This window comes from Choloepus didactylus, chromosome 20 (genome assembly GCF_015220235.1).
Source record: "Choloepus didactylus isolate mChoDid1 chromosome 20, mChoDid1.pri, whole genome shotgun sequence".
Taxonomy (NCBI): Eukaryota; Metazoa; Chordata; class Mammalia; order Pilosa; family Megalonychidae; genus Choloepus; species Choloepus didactylus.
Window position 1 is genome coordinate 45,844,224 of NC_051326.1, and position 18,619 is coordinate 45,862,842.

At 36.9% G+C, this 18,619-nt stretch overlaps 1 protein-coding gene across 2 annotated transcripts in view; it reads left to right on the top strand.

Moving 5' to 3' along the window:
• Window positions 1-18,619, top strand: part of LOC119516811 (testis development related protein) — a 58,445-nt gene that overhangs the window by 832 nt on the left and 38,994 nt on the right. The window lies entirely within an intron of this gene.

Consider the following 18,619-nt stretch of genomic DNA (forward strand, 5'->3'; position numbering starts at 1 on the left):
CGCGGTGCCGCCGGCCGCGCTCGCCTCCGGATGACTCTGCAGTTCCAGCGCTCGCCCCGCCGCCTCCTTCCTCCCGGCGGGGTGCTGCGGGGACGGAACGTCGGGGGGCCGTGTTGGTTGTTGTTCCTAGAGGAGGGATCCGCGGGGTCCAGACGCGGGGCTGCGAGCCTTGGGAAGCTGTGCAGAAAAGTGATGCAAATGAAACGTCGCTGTGGGAGTTGTCCCGTTCGAGATGGGCGCGTCGCAACCCGTTATAGTTATAATTACAAGTGGTCGAGTTAGAAAACTTTAAAAAACAGATGTTATCTGGGATTTTCCATTGTTGTTTGTGTGCTGTTTATTCTACTCCTTTATACTTTTTTCTGCGTTCTCCCCTTCCCCAATTTTAATAGGAAATTGTATGCTGGTGTACTGATCCCATTATAGGCAGTTGAGGGAATTCAAAGCCTGTCCTATATAAGCTTTTATACCCTTCTTTCTTAATACGTAATGCGGCACCAGGAGAATTTTAGGTTTGAGGTGGGGGTGGGGAGGTGGGGGTGGGAGTGTGGGGCGGGAAACACGTCTCCAGTGCATAGTCTTAATATTTGGCACTTGCTTTTTTTTTTTTTTTACTACTCATTGCTCTTTTTCCTCCGTTGAGTCATATGATGAAATTTAAATTCTGCATAGGTAGATATTCTTGCAGCCTGGAACATTTTAAAGTTCAGTCAAAACGGACAAGTGTTCAGAGGTGGCCATGCCTGATAACTGTTGTGGAAATTAGAGAAAAGTCCTGAATCATTGTAAGTTGTAACGGCCTGTTCATTGAGATTAGAAAGCTTTTGATGATTACAGCAAAATGTTAAGTGTGGTAACAAGTATTTTCTTTTCTCAACCTTTGATTTTCTCCAGGAAGAAGGTTGATGTCCTTTATAATACAGAGTCGAAAGGCATTGGTGTTACAGGTTTAGAGATATGTTTGGAATGTTTAGAATTTTTTTAATTAAAAAGGATCCCAGGTGGATCCTGTATGTGTTACATATGCGCCTTTCCCTGCACTCTAATTTTTACACTGCAGTTTTCCTTTTCATGTGTAGTGAAGTTTAGGTTAGAAATTTAAAAAATAAAAGTCATAAAATTTCTTTTTCGTTGTTAAGTGTTTGGAAACTTTCTACTGATGCTGTTGAAGCTGCTATGCAAGTTGATGATCTATATCTTCTAAGAACCTGTACATAGTTCATGAGATTGTTTCTTCCCTAACTGGATCAAAAGAACTCTTTAAGTATTAGTGCTTACCCTACTTTTTATTTTTTAAATCTCAGAATGTTATGGTTACTCTGAACTGCAGCTCTCTTAGATGTAATGATGAGAATTTTTAAATGACTACTGGGTTATCTGAAGAAGCTGAAAGTAACTAATGATTGTCAGCGGTGGAAATACTTTTGTTTCAGGATGGACTCTGTTGAAAAATTCAAGTTGATTCTTCGTATGTTCTGCTCCCATGTCTCATAATGATGGCTAAAGCTCTTTTTTCCCCTCTAAGTTTTTAGTTTGAAAAATTTTTCAGGTGTAGAAAAGTTGGTAGAGTGAACAACTACATCCCCTTCACCTGGATTGCCACATTTGTTAAAGTGCTTTTTCTGATCTTCTGGTTTACAGTCATCTACATCCTATTTCTAACAGTGGTTTTTATGTAACTTTACTAAGGGTATCTATAGTTTAATGTGTTGAAAAAACTTTGCTATGGAGAAATATAGCATTTTTGTTAATTGTGATTGGCTAGTTGTACTCTCAATTCATTGAATTCCTTTGATAGGATTGATCTTTATCCCAAAGCCAACTTTTCTTAGAATTAAATTTTAAAATTTATGACAAGTATACCATAAAACTCCTGCCTACAAAATTTTATTTTAAGGTTCAGAGAGGTAGGGAGAGGTAGGAATTAATACATGAGTAGGATTTAATGACTCTCTTAAATTTCCTGTCATATTAGAAATAAGATCTCAATTCTGCTTCATTTTTAGTCTTTCTGTCCCCGTCCCCCCTCAAAAAAAATCATTTAGCAGATTTGTTATTAAACATGCAGCTTGACAGTACACTTTGCCTTATTCTAGAAAGGTTTGTAACCCTATCCATTGTGTTTAATTTCCTTGAAAATCAGGACAAACAGCTATAATTTCTACTGCTTCGTGTTACTTTTTAAAAAGAAAAAAATAGCTTAATGTTAGGTTCTGTAAGTTTGAAATGTAAGGCATTCAAAATCATAACTTGGATTTAAGGGACTTTTAAAACTATTACTGAAATAGCTTTACCATTATAAACAATAAATTTCCCTGAGCTGTTTGTGGATCATTGGCCCTTTTTTTTTTTTTTGTCATAAATACTTGTCTATCTTGTAATAAAATAGAACAGAGAAGTTGATGCGGAAAATCATTCATTGAAATTGTTCAACAAGGAGAGACTTACATGTTTTAATGAATCTAATGTTTATTTTAAAAAATAAAGCTTGTTTGCATATGGTAAAATATTTAGAGGATGTTAACTGTTGGGCCTTAACTTTATTCCTCTTTCCAGTGGGAATCAATGTTAAGATTTTTGTATGTCCATTGTAGAACATACATTTATTAAATGTATGTTTTAAAAAAAAAATATGTTTGCTTTCTCACTATACAATTTTTCTGCACCCTGAATTGTTCTCTTAATATGTGTATATTGGAGAGCTTTCTGTTTCAGCACTGCTAGCTTTATTACATTCTTTTTTAAATCTGTGTGGTATTAAATGGATATGTCAAAATTTATCTGATTGGTCCTTTTCTGATGGATATTGAGATTGCTAAGCCATTTTTTTTACTTGCTCCTCCCAAGTTTTATGCAAAGAGCAGAGAAGGAAATACAGATTAACAGGTATATAAACACAGGTTTATACTCATTAATCACTTGCTTTGAGGCTGTACTACATAGGGATTTAGCTAACTTTAAGTAATGCCTTTAATGACAACCTCAGAATTTTTGGCATATTTCCCTTTTAAAAAGTTTGAAAGGCTTATACATATTCTGTAGGCATTTCAATAAAAATATCAGGGAACATTTCAGGTGTTTATTAGGAAAACTTTAGATTACACAAAATCATTCTTTTCTGCGGTCGTGAGGACTGAGCTGAACTTTGCTTTGATGGTATTTGGGAAGAAAGAAAGTGTAGTAAACTAGATTCTTGATGGTTTATTTAGGCTACTAGGTCCAAAAAATAAACGTTCTAAGACCTAACATTCTTTTGGAGGATGGTTTATTGGCAAGAGTTGGAATGTGGGCTCTGTTCCTCCATCCTGTTCCTTCTCCTTCTATATCTAAACAATTTGTTATTTTACATTATTCTTAAAAATAATAAGCAAACATGCAAGCTTTTCTTACATAGAAATTAACATACAGTAAACACTGTTTTACAGCTTACTTTTCCCACTCAGCAATAAGTTTTAGATCTTTCCTAGTTGGTATATAAAAAGCTTCCTCATTCTTTCATGTGTGTTTGTGGGGATGCGGTTAAATGTTGTGTAGTATTTCTTTGTATGGATATATGGATTTTTCTTTTGACTAGTCTCTTCATGGACATTTAGGAGGTTACTTCATTCTTTATTACAAACTTACAGCATGTGTTATTTCGCGTATCTGAGGCTACATTTCTAAAAGTGGGGAACTGCCGAGTTAAAGCAATGTACATTGTAACTTCCATCACTAGCTGTAAAATGCCTTCCCAAAGAGGTACTGATTGACATTGCAAGGTTGTACTAATTGACATTTCAACCATCAGTGTTTGAGAATGCTTTTCACCACAGATTTGCCAAAACAGTATGGTACTGTTAGTTAGCAAAATTTTCGAAGGGTGAAAAGTCGTACGTAAGTGTGGTTTTAATTTGTAATTCTCTTAGAGATGATCTTGAATAGCTTACAAGCCTAAATGAAGACTGTGCTGGTTTAAATGTATTATATCCCCCAGAAAAAGTCATATTCTTTGATGGAATCTTGTGGGGCAGGCATATTAGTGGGGATTAAGTTGGAACGTTTGGATTAGGTTGTTTGCATGGAAATGCGCCCCATCCAAATGTAGGTGATAACTCTGATGAGATAATTTCCATGGAGGCGTGGCTCCACCCATTCAGGATGGGCCTTGATCAGTGGAGCCATATAAATGAGCTGACAAGTAGAAGGAACTCAGTGCAGCTGAGAGTAACACCTTGAAGAGGAGCTACAGCCAAGAGGGACACTGAAGAAAGCACAGGAGCTGCAGATGAGAGACAGTTTGAAGATGCCTTTGAAAGCAGACTCTTGCTCTGGAGAAGCTGAGAGAGGACAAACAACCCAAGAGCAACTAAGAGTGACATTTTTGAGGAACTGCAGCCTAGAGAGGAATGTCCTGGGAGAAAGCCATTTTGAAACCAGAACTTTGGAGCAGATGCCAGCCGCGTGCCTTCCCAGCTGACAGGTTTTTCTGGGCACCGTTGGCCATCCTCCAGTGAAGGTACCCAATTGCTGATGTGTTACCTTGGACACTTTATGGCCTTAAAACTGTAACTGTGTAACCAAATAAACCCCCTTTTATAAAAGCCAGTCCATATCTGGTGTTTTGTATTCCGGCAGCATTAGCAAACTAGAACAAAGACTTATAAAAATTTCTCCACGAGTACTGTTGCTACTTGATTAAGTGACTTAAACTGTGGTCAAAATATAAAAATGACTGCATTTCTATAAAAATACAGTTTAGTATTTAGACTGGACCTTGGTTTCTGGTGACCTGGGTTGAGTCCTATCTCTGCCACTTGTTAGCCATGTGACCTTACGCAAGACACATAATCTGTCCAAGCTTCATTTTTTTTTCAACTGTAAAATTATGATAAGGATTGCTAACGCGAACATTTATTGAGTATTTTGTTCTTGTGCATTGTTATAAGCACTTCATATAGATTAGTGTCATCATTTGACAGATGAAGAAATCAGTCACATAGCAGTATGGTACCTTGTCAAAGGTCATCCAACTACTAGGTGGTGGAACCATAATTCAAACCCCAATGGTCTGTTTCTATAGCCAGCACTTATAAACCAAGCAGTCCTGCCTCTCTGGGATAATTATAACACTTACCCCAATGAGTTATTAAAGAAAGTATATGAAATCTCCCATGAAGAGCCCTTAATACTTTTCTCTGACAAATAGAAACAAAAAAAGGAGCTCTTAAACTATTAAATAATGGCAATATTAATAATTTTTTTTTACTAATTTATAATTAGACTTTATCCTTTCCTGAGGTTCTTCACTAGCACTTTAGACTGTACCTGTTGTCCAAGCTGACTCATTGAGGTGCAAAGCCAATAGCAGATCTCCTGAGGGGAGGTAGTGATGAGTTCAAATGTCAGGACAGCTGCATTCAATTAATGATGCTGACCCCTTGCATTTTACTCCTTTGATGAGCATTCAGAGAGCCCTTATCTCTCTAGTCTAGATTCTAGACTGTAAGCCAGCCCACATGAGAAAGGATCTCATGTTCAGTTTGTGTTCCTGATGCCAGGCACATAGCTAGTGCTCGGTAAATACGTGTGAAATGAATGAACTAGGCACAGGATTGTCAAATGACACCACCACTTTATGGTGGATGCTGTAATATAGTTATATTCCAAGTGCTGAGGGAATTAATTGTAGGAAAGTCAGGGGAGGAATTGTGGAGTAGTTTTCATTTTTTCTAGGTCTTGAAGGATGCATTGGAGTTCTCCGACTTTGGAAGATGTGAGTCATTTCTAGATATAGATTCGTTTTGGGATAAGCAGATATTTCTTTGTAGGTTAGTCCTACAGAGTACTCACATTAGCCAAGTCATATATTTAGCAAGCAAAACTACTTTAGTCAAATTTAAGTTAAAGGTATTTGAGGCAAGGTGGAGAAGAGTCAGAGTTTGAAGACAAAGAAGAAAAAAGATCACAGTTTGAACACCTCACTAACTGTTTCACCCTACATTCAGTTAAACTCATCTGAAAAGGTGGACTACTCATACTTGAAGTGCTGTAGAAATATAATGCAAGTCACATCAGGTAATTTGAAACAGATGAAATTAATATTCATGAAAGGTTTAATTGAATTCAGTATATCCAGAATATTATAACAATATGTAATCAATGTAAACATTTATTAATGAGATACTTCTTTACATTCTTTTTTCAATACCAACTCTTTGAGATCTGGTGCATGTTTTATTTTACATTTATCAGCCTCTCTCAATTCAGATGCTAAATTTTCATCAGAATGCTTGATTGGTATTTGGTTTTGGAAAATTTACTGTTAAAAAAGTAGTAGATTCTTCTACCCAAGTTATTCCAAATACACTTAAAAGTTTCCCAGTAATGGAACCTGTTATTTCTTTTTAAATTGAAATTTAAATAATTAGATTTAAAAATTCAGTTCCTCAGTTGCCCTGGCTCTATTTCAGTTCCTTGATAGCCACATGTCGCTAATTGCCACTGTCTCAGACAGAACAGCTATAGAATCTTCTGGATACATTTCATTCCAATTCACCCATGAGGGTTTGTGGATTCTTCTGCTTGCTTAGTCCTGTGTAACCTTTCCAGGAATTAGCTAGGTAAATTCTGAAGTTCTCTACTGTGTTCTTTTAGTACGGTAATCCACTTGAGGATAGAAATAATTATGGCTTAAATATTTTTCTCAGGCCCCACCATATTACTCTGTGTAATCCTCACTTGTAAATGCTAGTATTAAGCTTTTAGATTGAAAATGTGTTATTCTTGAAGAGTTTACAAACTTTAATTAATGAGATTCACTTTTTTAAAAAAATTCATTTTATTGAGATATATTCACATACCATGCAGTCATACAAAACAAAGCGTACATTCAATTTTCACAGTACCATTACATAGCTGTGCATTCATCACCAAAATCAATCCCTGACACCTTCATTACCACACACACAAAAATATCAATAAAAATTAAAGTGAAAAAGAGCAATTAAAGTAAAAAAGAACATGGGGTGCCTTTGTTTTCCTTCCGCCATTTTTCTACTCATCCATCCATAAACTAGACAAAGGGGAGTGTGGTCCATATGGCTTTCCCAATCCCATTGTCACCCCTCATAAGCTACATTTTTATACAATCGTCTTCAAGATTCATGGGTTCTGGGTTGTAGTTTGATAGTTTCAGGTATTTACTGCTAGCTACTCCAATTTGCTAAAACCTAAAAGCGGTTATCTGTATTGTGCATAAGAGTGCCCACCAGAGTGACCTCTCGGCTCCTTTTGGATTCTCTCTGCCACTGAAGCTTATTTCATTTCCTTTCACATCCCCCTTTTGGTCAAGAAGATGTTCTCCGTCCCACGATGCCGGGTCTACATTCCTCCCCGGGAGTCATATTCCACGTTGCCAGGGAGATTCACTCCCCTGGGTGTCTGATCCCACGTAGGGGGGAGGGCAGTGATTTCACCTTTCAAGTTGGCTTAGCTAGAGAGAGAGGGCCACATCTGAGCAACAAAGAGGCATTCGGGAGGAGGCTCTTAGGCACAACCATAGGGAGGCCTAGCCTCTCCTTTGCAGCAACCGTCTTCCCAAGGGTAAAACCTGTGGTAGAGGGCCCAACCCATCAAACCACCAGTCCCCTATGTCTGTGGTCATGTTAGCAACCATGGAGGTGGGGTAGGCGAATACCCCTGCAGTGAATGATTTCTTTAAAAGAGATAATGCCAAACTGCTGCTTCAAGGATTCAGAGTGATTAACTATGAGAGAATAAGTTATTCAGATTAACAGTATTCCATTCTTTTCCCCCATTCTCGTTTAATGCCTTTTGACATGGTAATGATTTTATTTTGTATCCTTAAATTCACAGTCATGACTAGGGCACAGCTTAAGTTCCGGTGGTAAATAAATCATACTCATATACCAGGTTAGAAAAAGCAACAAAAATAAATTCATGTAAACTGTTAGGGATTCATCCAGTTTTGACATACTTAGTCTAACTTTTCTTGGCAGCTAATTTTTTTTCTAATGTCCTTAGATTTTAAAGTTGTATCTCAGTCATTTATGCATTCAACAGTATTTGTTGAGCTCTGGTTGTGGTATGTCGGACAGTGTTCTACGTGCTGAGAGTCCAGCCGTGAAGAAACCAGCCAAAGCTCCTTGCTTTTCATGGAGCTTCTGTGGGATTCAGGCCTAAGGTGTGAGCTTCCTAACCTAGGGAGAGAGTATTGTGTGTAGTCTGCTCAGTGCTGTATTTCAGTTTTTAGCTGATTAGACCATTATGATGGTTATGTATCCTTAAAGGTTAAAAGTGGCATGTAATTGAGGTGGGGTTGTTGTCATTAGTGGCCAAAGAGTTAAATGCCAAGATTGCTTATAAGGTGGCATTTGTCACAGTGGTCTGAAGGCTGGTCCTCAATCTTGTAGCTTTTAGAATAGGGGTGGCTAAACTTTTCCTGTAAAGGGTCAGAGAGTAAATATTGTTAGGCTTTGCGGACCATACTGTTTCTCTTGCAACTTCTCAACTTGCAGTTGTAGCAGGAAAGCAGCCATAGACAAAACCTAAATGAATGGTCTTGACTGTTCCAACAAAGCTTTATTTACAAAACCTGTGTGGGGGTTTGTCCCACAGGCTGTAGTTTCCCTGACTGCTGCTGTCATCAAGCACACAAATAACTTATATAAACTGATTTATTTGTATATAACAATGCTTGTTTATTAATTTATGAACTGTTGAGTGGCTCAGCTTTTACATCACCTTGGCTATTGAAATACTGTTGATCAGAAGATTAAATAGAAAGGTAAATTATATTTGAAAAGGTGCTTGGTGAGCATATTCTAAAAGTAAGGGAAGTTAGATGTATGATTGAAACATTTAATGGCATCAGGCAATGATAATATGCGTCTCATTTCTATAACAGAAGCTGTCCACTAAGACAGCTTGGTTTAGAGCTTGGACAAGTGCTGAGATATGACTTTTAATTTGACTTTGCTAACTACCCCCCACCCCAGATATCACTGTTATTTGTTCTTTTTTCTTAATTGATGTAGTTTACTTTTCATATATTAATGCTTTTAAACATATAATGAATATATGCTCACCATGAAAAGTTTGGAAAATTTACTCACAAGTACAGAGAACAAAAGAAAAACTACCTGGAGCCCACCACTGTTAATATTTTAGAATATTTAGAGTATTTAATTCATCTTTTTCTTATGCCCAAATAGTTGTTTTAAAAAGTGGGATTATATTATACATATCCTTTTCTCAGTCAATGTTGTTTTGTGAACATTTTTTCTTTTACCATGATATTCTTTACAAATATATTTAATGACTGCTACATTTTCTGTGCTATGAATATGCTTTCATTTATTTAATCAGATGTCTAGCCTAAAGGTTTCCTAATTTCTAAATACTTTATTTAAATAGTGTTTAAATAATGGCCATGTGTTGGAATATTTGAGGCTTTTACATAGGATATTAAATTTTTGGTTCAAAGCATATGAGCATTTTTAAGGTTCTTAATTCATGTAACTATTACCTTCCAGAAAGTTTGTACTAATTATACTCGATCAACATGTGGTTGCAGTTGACAGAGACTCAACTCTAACTGGCCTAAGCTAAAAAGGGACTCCAGGTAGAAAGACCTGGTAGAAAGAAAGCTTTTCTTTTTCTATATTATATCCTCCCATAGTCCCCCAAAATAAAATCCTGGAATTTAGACTCTTATTGTCCTCATTTGGGTATATGACCATCTCTGATCTAATCACTCTGGCCAGGGCCATGTGCTGCTCTGTTTGGCCAGTCTTGTGCTACCTGCCCTTCTCTGGAATGGTAGTTGGGGTTGGTCATGCCTGAACCACAGGAATAGGTAAAGGGCAGAACTAATTGTCCAAAGTGAAAACTGGAAGCTGTTACCAGAGAAGGGAAAATAGGCACAGTGCAAGCAAATCCAATACTATCTGTATAATGAACTTCGCACCAGCAGAGTTTGGAGTATCTGGTTCAATAAAACAGGACATTATTAGTATTAAAGAAAGAGAGATTCTTATTTATACTTACAGATTAATAGTGAAGATCTTTCATAATTATCAGCCACTTATGTCTTCATTTTTTAAAATACTTGTTTCTTGACATTTACTCATTTTTTTTCCTTTTGTTTCTTGTCTTTTTCTTTATGATTTTCAAATCCTTTTAACAATAGCTGCTTTTTAAGTAGTAATTTTTTTCCTTTTTTGTCATTTTCCTTGAACTTTTGTATATATATTTTTTAAATATAAAAAATTTAAAATAGTAAAATCTCCTTGTTTTTCTCTTTGTTTTTTTCCCCTTGCTTTTATGTTTAGAAAGGCATTTCCTTCCCTGAGATTAGATTCTTTTAGTTCTTTCATAGTTTCATTTAAAAGAAATAACTCTTGAATCTGTGTGGAATTCATTTTTTTATCTGCTGTGAAAATAAGGATCTAACTTTTTTCTCTCAAAATACTTAACTGGTTGTCCCAGTACCATTTTTAAAAATCACTTTTCTTTTTTCCCTTTTATTTATTTTCCCTTCTTTGTTACACTCTTTTCTTTGTATTAAAAATCTATATAGGGATTTGATGGGTTTTCCCTTCTGTTCTGTTGAGCTATTTTGTGTATTCTTGTTTTATTTTCACAGTTTACTTACTGTAAAGTAATAACCCATAGTATAAGTTGCCTTTTATTAGACAAAAAAATGTCTGTCTTGGCCTTTTTACTTTTTGGGTATACTTCAGATTCACTTTTGCAAAATTGCAAACAAACAAACAAAAACCCCACATAACTTTCCCCAAACCTTACGTAAAACAGAAAGCCCTAATTCAAGCCCCTAATCTCAGAATTTCAACTTTGTAATATGTATTCCACACTCTTGAAGGATATGCCAGAGGCCCAGTAGTGACAGTAGCTTACTTTGTCTCGTGGGTGGATTGGGGACAAAATGATTGGGCTCAGATCTGACTCTTCAGAGGCCTGTCTGAGTTGGAACTGCATTAGATTCTCTCTCTCTCCCATCCCTGCCACATTTAGCGATTACTGTACCAGATCAGTGTATTAATTTGAGAATAACTGATGTTTTCTAAATATTTAATTTTATCCAGGTAATTATTTTCTCTTCATTTACTCGTCTCCTTTTCAATATAATTTAAGAAAATGTGTATATATTTTTTCTGGATATTTTAAATGCTTTTGTTCTTGTGAAAGGCATTTTTTTTTTCTGTTGTTTAACTGCAATAAAGCTATTTTCTTCATTGATTCTCCTCCACTTTCTATTTATATGGTCATTGCTTAAATAACAATAATTGTATTTTCCTTTCCTGTAGTTGTAACTCTTATTTCTGTTTTACACTGTGTACTGATTATAACTTACAAAATAATGTTGGTTAATAATGTTAGTTCACTGCCACATCTTCCTGACTTCAGTGGATTATGTTAGCTAGAATATGATTTGTTTTGGTAGGTACTTTGAACATGCTAATATAAACAATACTTTAAATGCATTATGTATATATTCATAGTTTTAATCAGAGAGAGGGATTTCATATCATCACATATACAGTTCTTTGTTGAGAGATTAATAAATGAGCATTTAAAAGTCATGGAAAATGTAGAGCAGAAAAGGCACTTAAAGTAAGGGTGGAAAAGAAGAGAGAAGGAGGGAGAATCAGTGAGTATCTTGTTTAATATCACAGTTGTGTCATAAAACATGCATCAATGTTGTCTTACGTTTAATGGAATTTAGGCTGAAGATATCCTAAGTCATTTCCACATGCAGAGTTGGTTAGCAGGTCCTGAAATTTTGACCTGCATTCCCTGCTTTTATGGTATCTTGAATCAGTGGATACTAGCTGAAGTGTAATAAATCCTGAATTGTGAAACTTTTTCTTTTCTAGATTTTGTTTTTTCCAGGATAAATTCCATTGTGGTTGAATTCCTTCATTTTAGAAAATGAGAATCTTAATTTTAAGGTATCCCTTCAACCCTTCTCTCATAGCACATACTCTCCTGCCTCCTGGTGCCAGCACCTTGAGGATTGGGTGGGATGGGGATGTAAAGAGAGGTGTTAATTGCTTGCTTGTTCCAACAGTCTCCTTGGGTACCATCCTCTCTGCTACAGAGCTGAAAAGCTACAATTGACTTTTCCCAGACTTGCTGTACTCCTTGCATACAGTGTTCTTTGGGAAAGACTTGTATTTGGAAATGAATTTATTAGGCAGAAGAGAGAGGACTTGAGGATCCGTTTTGCTGATGTGAATCCAGCAGTGATGGAGTGCTTTGTAGCCAACGGTTGGTGGTATGATCCCCACATAGCAGCTAAGGTAGGGTATTTCTGGGGTCAACAGATTTGACAGTGGCGTCCTGGTCCCTGGATTGGGGCAAAAAAGGTTGATCTGGAGTCAGCATTAAGGACAGCAGCTTCTTCCTCCAGTTTTGTGATCGTGTGGTAGATAGCAGTTCCCCTAGTGGGTCAGCTGTATGATAATTTTCTGGGAGCCATTCCTGGAGGCTCAGTGCAGAGCCCCAACCTCCAGTTTTTCCAGCAGTTCTGTAAGCAGCTAGTTGTCTATATTAAACTGCTTCCTATTTAAAGTAGTGATTTCTGTTAATTGCATCTGAAACCCAGACTTTGTAGGCTTGGATACTTTATGTATGTGCTGGCTTTCATGATTGGAATATATATTATTAATGACAATTAGCATTCTTGTTTGGGCATCATTCATTACAAATAAATAAAATGGGTAGTGTCCATCATGCCATTATTTTGAACTATCTCCTGTTGTATAAGTGTTAAGAATTGCTTTTGATAGTGACAGATACTCAGGTATTTTCCTTGCAGTGTTTGGCCAAGGCTGTTAGAGGTAGTGGGAAAAGCTCCATCTGGGCATTTTGAGTCCTGTTTCACCTTTCCCCAGCATTTTCAAATATTCTTGACTCAGTTTTTTTTTTTTTTCCCGCAATTTTATTGAGATACTTTCATGTACCAGATAATCATCCTAAGAGTACAATTGGTGGTTCTCAGTATCATCATATTGTTGTGCATCCAACATCACAATCAGTTTTTGATCATTTTCATCACTCCAAAAAAATAAAAAATAAAAATAAGAATAAAAATAAAGAATAACATCCAAAACATCCATACCCCTTATCTACCCCCCTCCCCCTGCTATTTATTTATTTTTGTCTTTATTTTCTTACTCATCTGTCCACACACTGGATAAAGGGAGTTTCAGTTGCATGGTTTTCACAATTACAGTCACATTGTGAAAGCTATATATTTCTACAGTCATCTTCAAAAATCAAGGCTACTGGATTGCAGTTCAGCAGTTTCAGGTTTCTTTCTAGCTATTCTAATACACTAAAAACTAAAAGGGGTATCTATATAGTACTTAAGATTGCCCTCCAGGGTGACCTCTCGACTCCATTTGAAATCTCTCAGACACTGAAACTTTATTTTGCTTCATTTCTCTTCCCCTTATTGGTCAAGAAGTCTTTCTCAGTCCCATGATGCCAGGTCCATACTCATCCCCAGGAGTCACATCTCATGTTGCCAGGGAGATTTATACCCCTGGGAGTTATGTGCCATGTAGGGGGGAGGGCAGTGAATTTACTTGCAGAGTTAGCTTAGAGAAAGAGACCACATGTGATCAACAAAAGAGGTTCTCTGGGGGTGACTCTTATTGCCTTAGTTTTAAAACTCCATTCAGGTAGCTTAACATAGGGATTATTTGTGTATGTGTTTAGGTCAGAATGATCAACTGTGATGTTTCCTGTTGCCCATTTGCCCAGTTCTGGGGATACGTTGTCTTCCTCTTTTCTTCTTCCTACCTAATAGGAAGTATTTAACAGAAGTGAATTTTTTTCTATGCTGTTCTCCCAGCATATGTGGAGAGAGAATGTGTAGGAATTCTACAGTATTCATACAGTATTCTAGGATATGTGGAGAGAGGATATCCAAGGAAAAAGTAGGGGTCAGAGACTGCTTTGGAAAGCCCAGGCTGTCAGCTGAATGAATGCATAAAGCAACCACTCTTTATAGTAATGTGGTGATTGCAGGCACAGCCCGGATCTGAGGTTTCCCTTCATTCACTACCTGTTATTAAACCACTTTTTGTTTTGTTTTGTTCAGTGTTTAGGATTGTGCCGTTTGGTGTATTTATACTTCTCTAATAGAGGGAATCATGGATTGATTTAAGACATGAGTTTTTCCTTTATATATTGATTTTTAAAAAATTTCTGCCTCTTAAATGTATGCATCTAGCTTTAAACTTCATTTTTGGAATAGTAACCTAGTTTCCTGTTATGTTGTTTATAAATATAAGCTGCTTTTGGTCTTAGTTTTATATAAAATGCATTTTCGCATCTTCATACAAGTTGGAATTCTTCTATTTTTGACATTCAGTGCAATTAGGTTCTTATTACTATTTTTAGTAGTACAGTTGCAAATTGTTAAACCTTTGGATCATTAATGACTACCTGTTCATCTAGCTGTGGGAGTAGAGAATAGACTCTAAGGTTTTTGATGGGAGTATGGACTGCTCTGACTTCCCATCCCTAAACTGTCTTGCACAATGGGTAAGAAAGCCAAGTGATAAAGGAGAATAGTGTGTATTTCATTTTTACCATCTTGCTTCTTCAAATACTTTATTTTCCTTGGCCTTCCGTGTTCTTTTGTTCAGCTCTAAATGCTACAGCTGTTCTCACTGGTTCCCCTTCTTGTTGCTGTGAAAGCTTTATTGCTTCTAAGAGTGCGAACAGACTGACCTTTTGTAGAACAGAAAGGAGACCAGTGGTGGCTGGAGCAGAGAGAGCTGTTCCACTCCTTGTGTATACTCTGGTGCAGTCCTTTCAAATGTGCACTGCAGGCACATAAAGGAATATTAGTAGTGGCACTGTTAAAGGTAGGAAAAGAGTGTAAACAATCCAAATGCCTATCAATAGGAGAATGATAAACAGTGATACATTTACGCAAAAGAATACTACAGAGGTGAAGGTGTGTGCATGCGACATGGATGAATCTTACAAATATGTTGAGTGAGAAAAGACAGTCCCATACCATTTTTATAAGGCATAATTAAACAACATATTGCATAGGCAAATGTATGTGAACTCTATAAAAAGTGAAGGAAATATGGGGCAAAATAGAAGAGCACATGGTTCCAGGTTGTGATAGTGTTCCAGTTTGGGGGTTGGGTAGGGGATTTGAGGCTGTTCATTACACTATTATGCCTTGTAATTTACTGTGTGTTACATATGGAACAAAGGAAAGAGCAAGGCTGAAGGAATACCATGTGTGATGCACACAAGAGGTGTCAGGCTGGGGGCACTTCCTGATCTGAAGGAAGACCCGGGTGGCCTTGGAGTAATGAACAAGCAGAGCATCCTGCAGGTTGAGGCTGGAGAAATCAGCTGGGCTCCGGTCATGTAAGGCCTCAGAGCCGAGCTACAAATTTTGTGTTTTATCCTGAAAGCAATAAGAAGCCATTGAAGGGTTTTAAGGAGTTTTAGTTTTAAAACTCAACAATTAGTAACAGTATTCAGATCTTTACCATTCTTAATGCCATCACGTAACTGATCTCTCCTGTGATCATCCCTTTGTTTTATTATTACAGCAGCTTTCTAAAGTGGATGTCTTTGATACTGTTTTCTCCTCTTCTGTCTTGGTTAGCATTGCTATACCCCCCACTCCCTATTTCTTCTCATCCCATTATCCTTCCAGCAATTTCGATGTATTATTTTAAGCCCTGGGGATTTGGACCCTTTTTCCTTTCCAGTCTTCTGTTTTATACCAGTCAGACCTATTTCTGTAATACCTTGTTTACAAGAATGATATTTATAATAACCTTGGAGGCAGTGTACTGTGCTAAGTACTTCACGTATGTTGCCTCTTTAACTATCACGATAGTTAGACCTTGTTACAGCCCCTGTTAACAGAGAGGAAACTGAATGATAAAATAAGTTTCAAGGTTGTGCACTGTTGCATGGCAGGGGATTTTTTATTCCTTTGTCCTCTGTGTTTATCCACTACTCTTAATATTGATACCTCACTCCAATCTTCGGAACCGACGAATTTCGCCATTATTGTGAAGCTGATTAATACTTAAGTCTTTTTTTCCCAAACCACTTGTTTTATACTTTACTCTGTGCTACAATTTGTTGCTAACTTTTCATATTTATGAATCATTTGTTAGTTAAGATAATTCTAGTTGCTATAACAAATAGACCCACCAAAGGTATAACCATCAAACACAATAAAAGTTTTATTTCTTGCTTATGTCACAGTCTCGGCAGGTGTGGGTCTTGTGGGTGGCTCTCTTCTACATAGTGATACAGGGACCCGGTCTTCTTCTGTCATCACTGCCATCGACTGCATTCAGCCATCGAAGGGGGAAAAGAAAGTGGTAGCATACTAGCTTCTTAAAAGTCTTGGCCTGCAGATGACAGGTTCACTTCCACACACATTCCATAGGCTAGAATTTAGTCACATGGCCATAAATGCAAGAAAGGCTGGGAAATGTACTCAGTTGTGTGGCTCAGGAAGAAGAGAGCTGCTTGTCTTAAATAGTTGTGCATTTCTCTTCCTCTTTATATTCATCTCTGTCTCTAATGTAGTGCTTTGCATGATTAAAAAAGTTACTAGAGTGAGAATATGAAAGAATCTTCTTTTCTTCATTCTACTTTTTTTCATGTCTAGATGGCCTAGATTTGTTTCTTTGTGTCTTGGCTCTGATTTTCACCCCTCCTTTTTGTTTTCTTAATAATCAGTAAGTTTTAGGATGATTTTCCATTTCCTTCCCATGACAAAAATAAGGGAAATCTGGAGTATTCGATTCTTGATAAAGGAGTATTAGTCTGAATGTGCCTCCCTCTGTGTCATTACGACCATGGAAAGGGCCATGATGGTGCTCTTTGTGTCAGGATGGAAGAGAAGGTGAAAGGAGGAAGAGGGAGGACTTGTGTGGAGGGAAGAGAAGAAAGAGGAAATCACTGCAAGGAGGCAAAGCAGGATGGAGGTGGAGCAACACCGCTGCTGGAAGCAGTGGGGCATCCTCGCCTTTCTCCAGAAGGTCTCCTCTAAGAGCCTGCCTGTCCTGCTGCTCAGAGGGCCTTACAGGTCTGGTGACTGGCATGACCTGAGTCAGCAAGTTGGTGTTTGTGTGCCGACTTTGTGCATGATTTTAGGTTTCAGCCATAGTTAATATTTTGCCCCAAGCCCCAAGTGCTCACTGGATGCCCTATGGTTGGAGAATTATTTGCTGGGGGAATGTTCACATTCTGTTTTATGGTTTCTTCACTGTTGTTATGCTCCTGTGTGGACTTTGAGGATAATTTTTTTTTCCTCATTATCCTCAAACCAAGCCTCAGTGAGATATTGATTATATGAACACACTGGTTTTTGTTAGCTCTTATATTCTCATTGCTGTGATTGAAGAAGATATTCAAAGAACCTTATAGGAAGTGGGTAGGAGCAGATGGAATTTTATATTGACTTCCGGCAACAGGTTAAGTTTATCTCTGAAATATTCTAGGAAAAAAAAAGTATTTTGTGTTTTGGTCGGCAAAAGTAATGGGTTCTTTTTCTTCACTGGGATTGCTTTTTTTAGTTTCTTAAAAATGAGAAATTTTACGCATTTTAAATATTGTGAAAAACAATTTTGTCCTTTTAAATTACGTCTCTCACTGTGTGGTGTTTTATAAGAGGGCCAGCATATTGCATCTGCTGTTAGAACTGATTAAGTACTTAATGACAGAGGTTTGCACAGATTTGTAAAGAATGGTTAATGCACTTGTTGAATTAATCCTTTTCAGTCTTTTACAAATCTGTTGAACAAAAGAATATGTGTACCAAGGAACTATACCCAGGCTGATTTAGGTCTGTAGATCCATTTGCTAAGTAAGCAGTATTTCTGGTTTTTGGTCATCATTACCTAAGTAGTCCAAATGTATTAATTAGTGTATGTTTGTTTTCACCAGGTATACAAGATTTTGTGAAAGTTGTAATGTATATTGCTTACTGAAATTGAATATTAAGTTGTCATTTAAGAAGGATAATTTTTGTTTTAGCAAAATACTTTGTTAAAAAAAAAATTGAATGGTGTGGAAAATAGAAGTTCCCTTTCCCTACTCTGTAAATACCACTCCAAAAACATTAATATACTGTTTATATAATTAGCCATTTATTTTTCAAATATATATTTAAAAAGGAGATAGAACACTTTAGAAGGGGAAATGATTAAAAATTCAGTTTAAAAGCTCTAATTGAATTTATCAAGACTGAGTTTCAAAATGTCCATAAATAAGTATATTTACTAGGGTTCTTCAGAGAAACAGAACTGTCATGATATATATTTAAAGAGTTTCATTATAGGAATCAGTTTATGTGACCATGGAAATTGGCAAGTTGGAATTCTGTAGGGCAGGCCACAAGTTGGAAACTTATGAAGGTGGCATTGAATTCCTCAGGAAAAGCAGGCCGACTAACATAGAGATTAAAAAAACTGAAATCCTCAGTTTTCTTAAGGTCTCCAACTGATTGGAATGAGGAGATGCCTCTCATTGTGGAAGTCATCTGCTTTGTTGATTGTAGATGTAATCAGTGGTAGATGCAATTAACTGA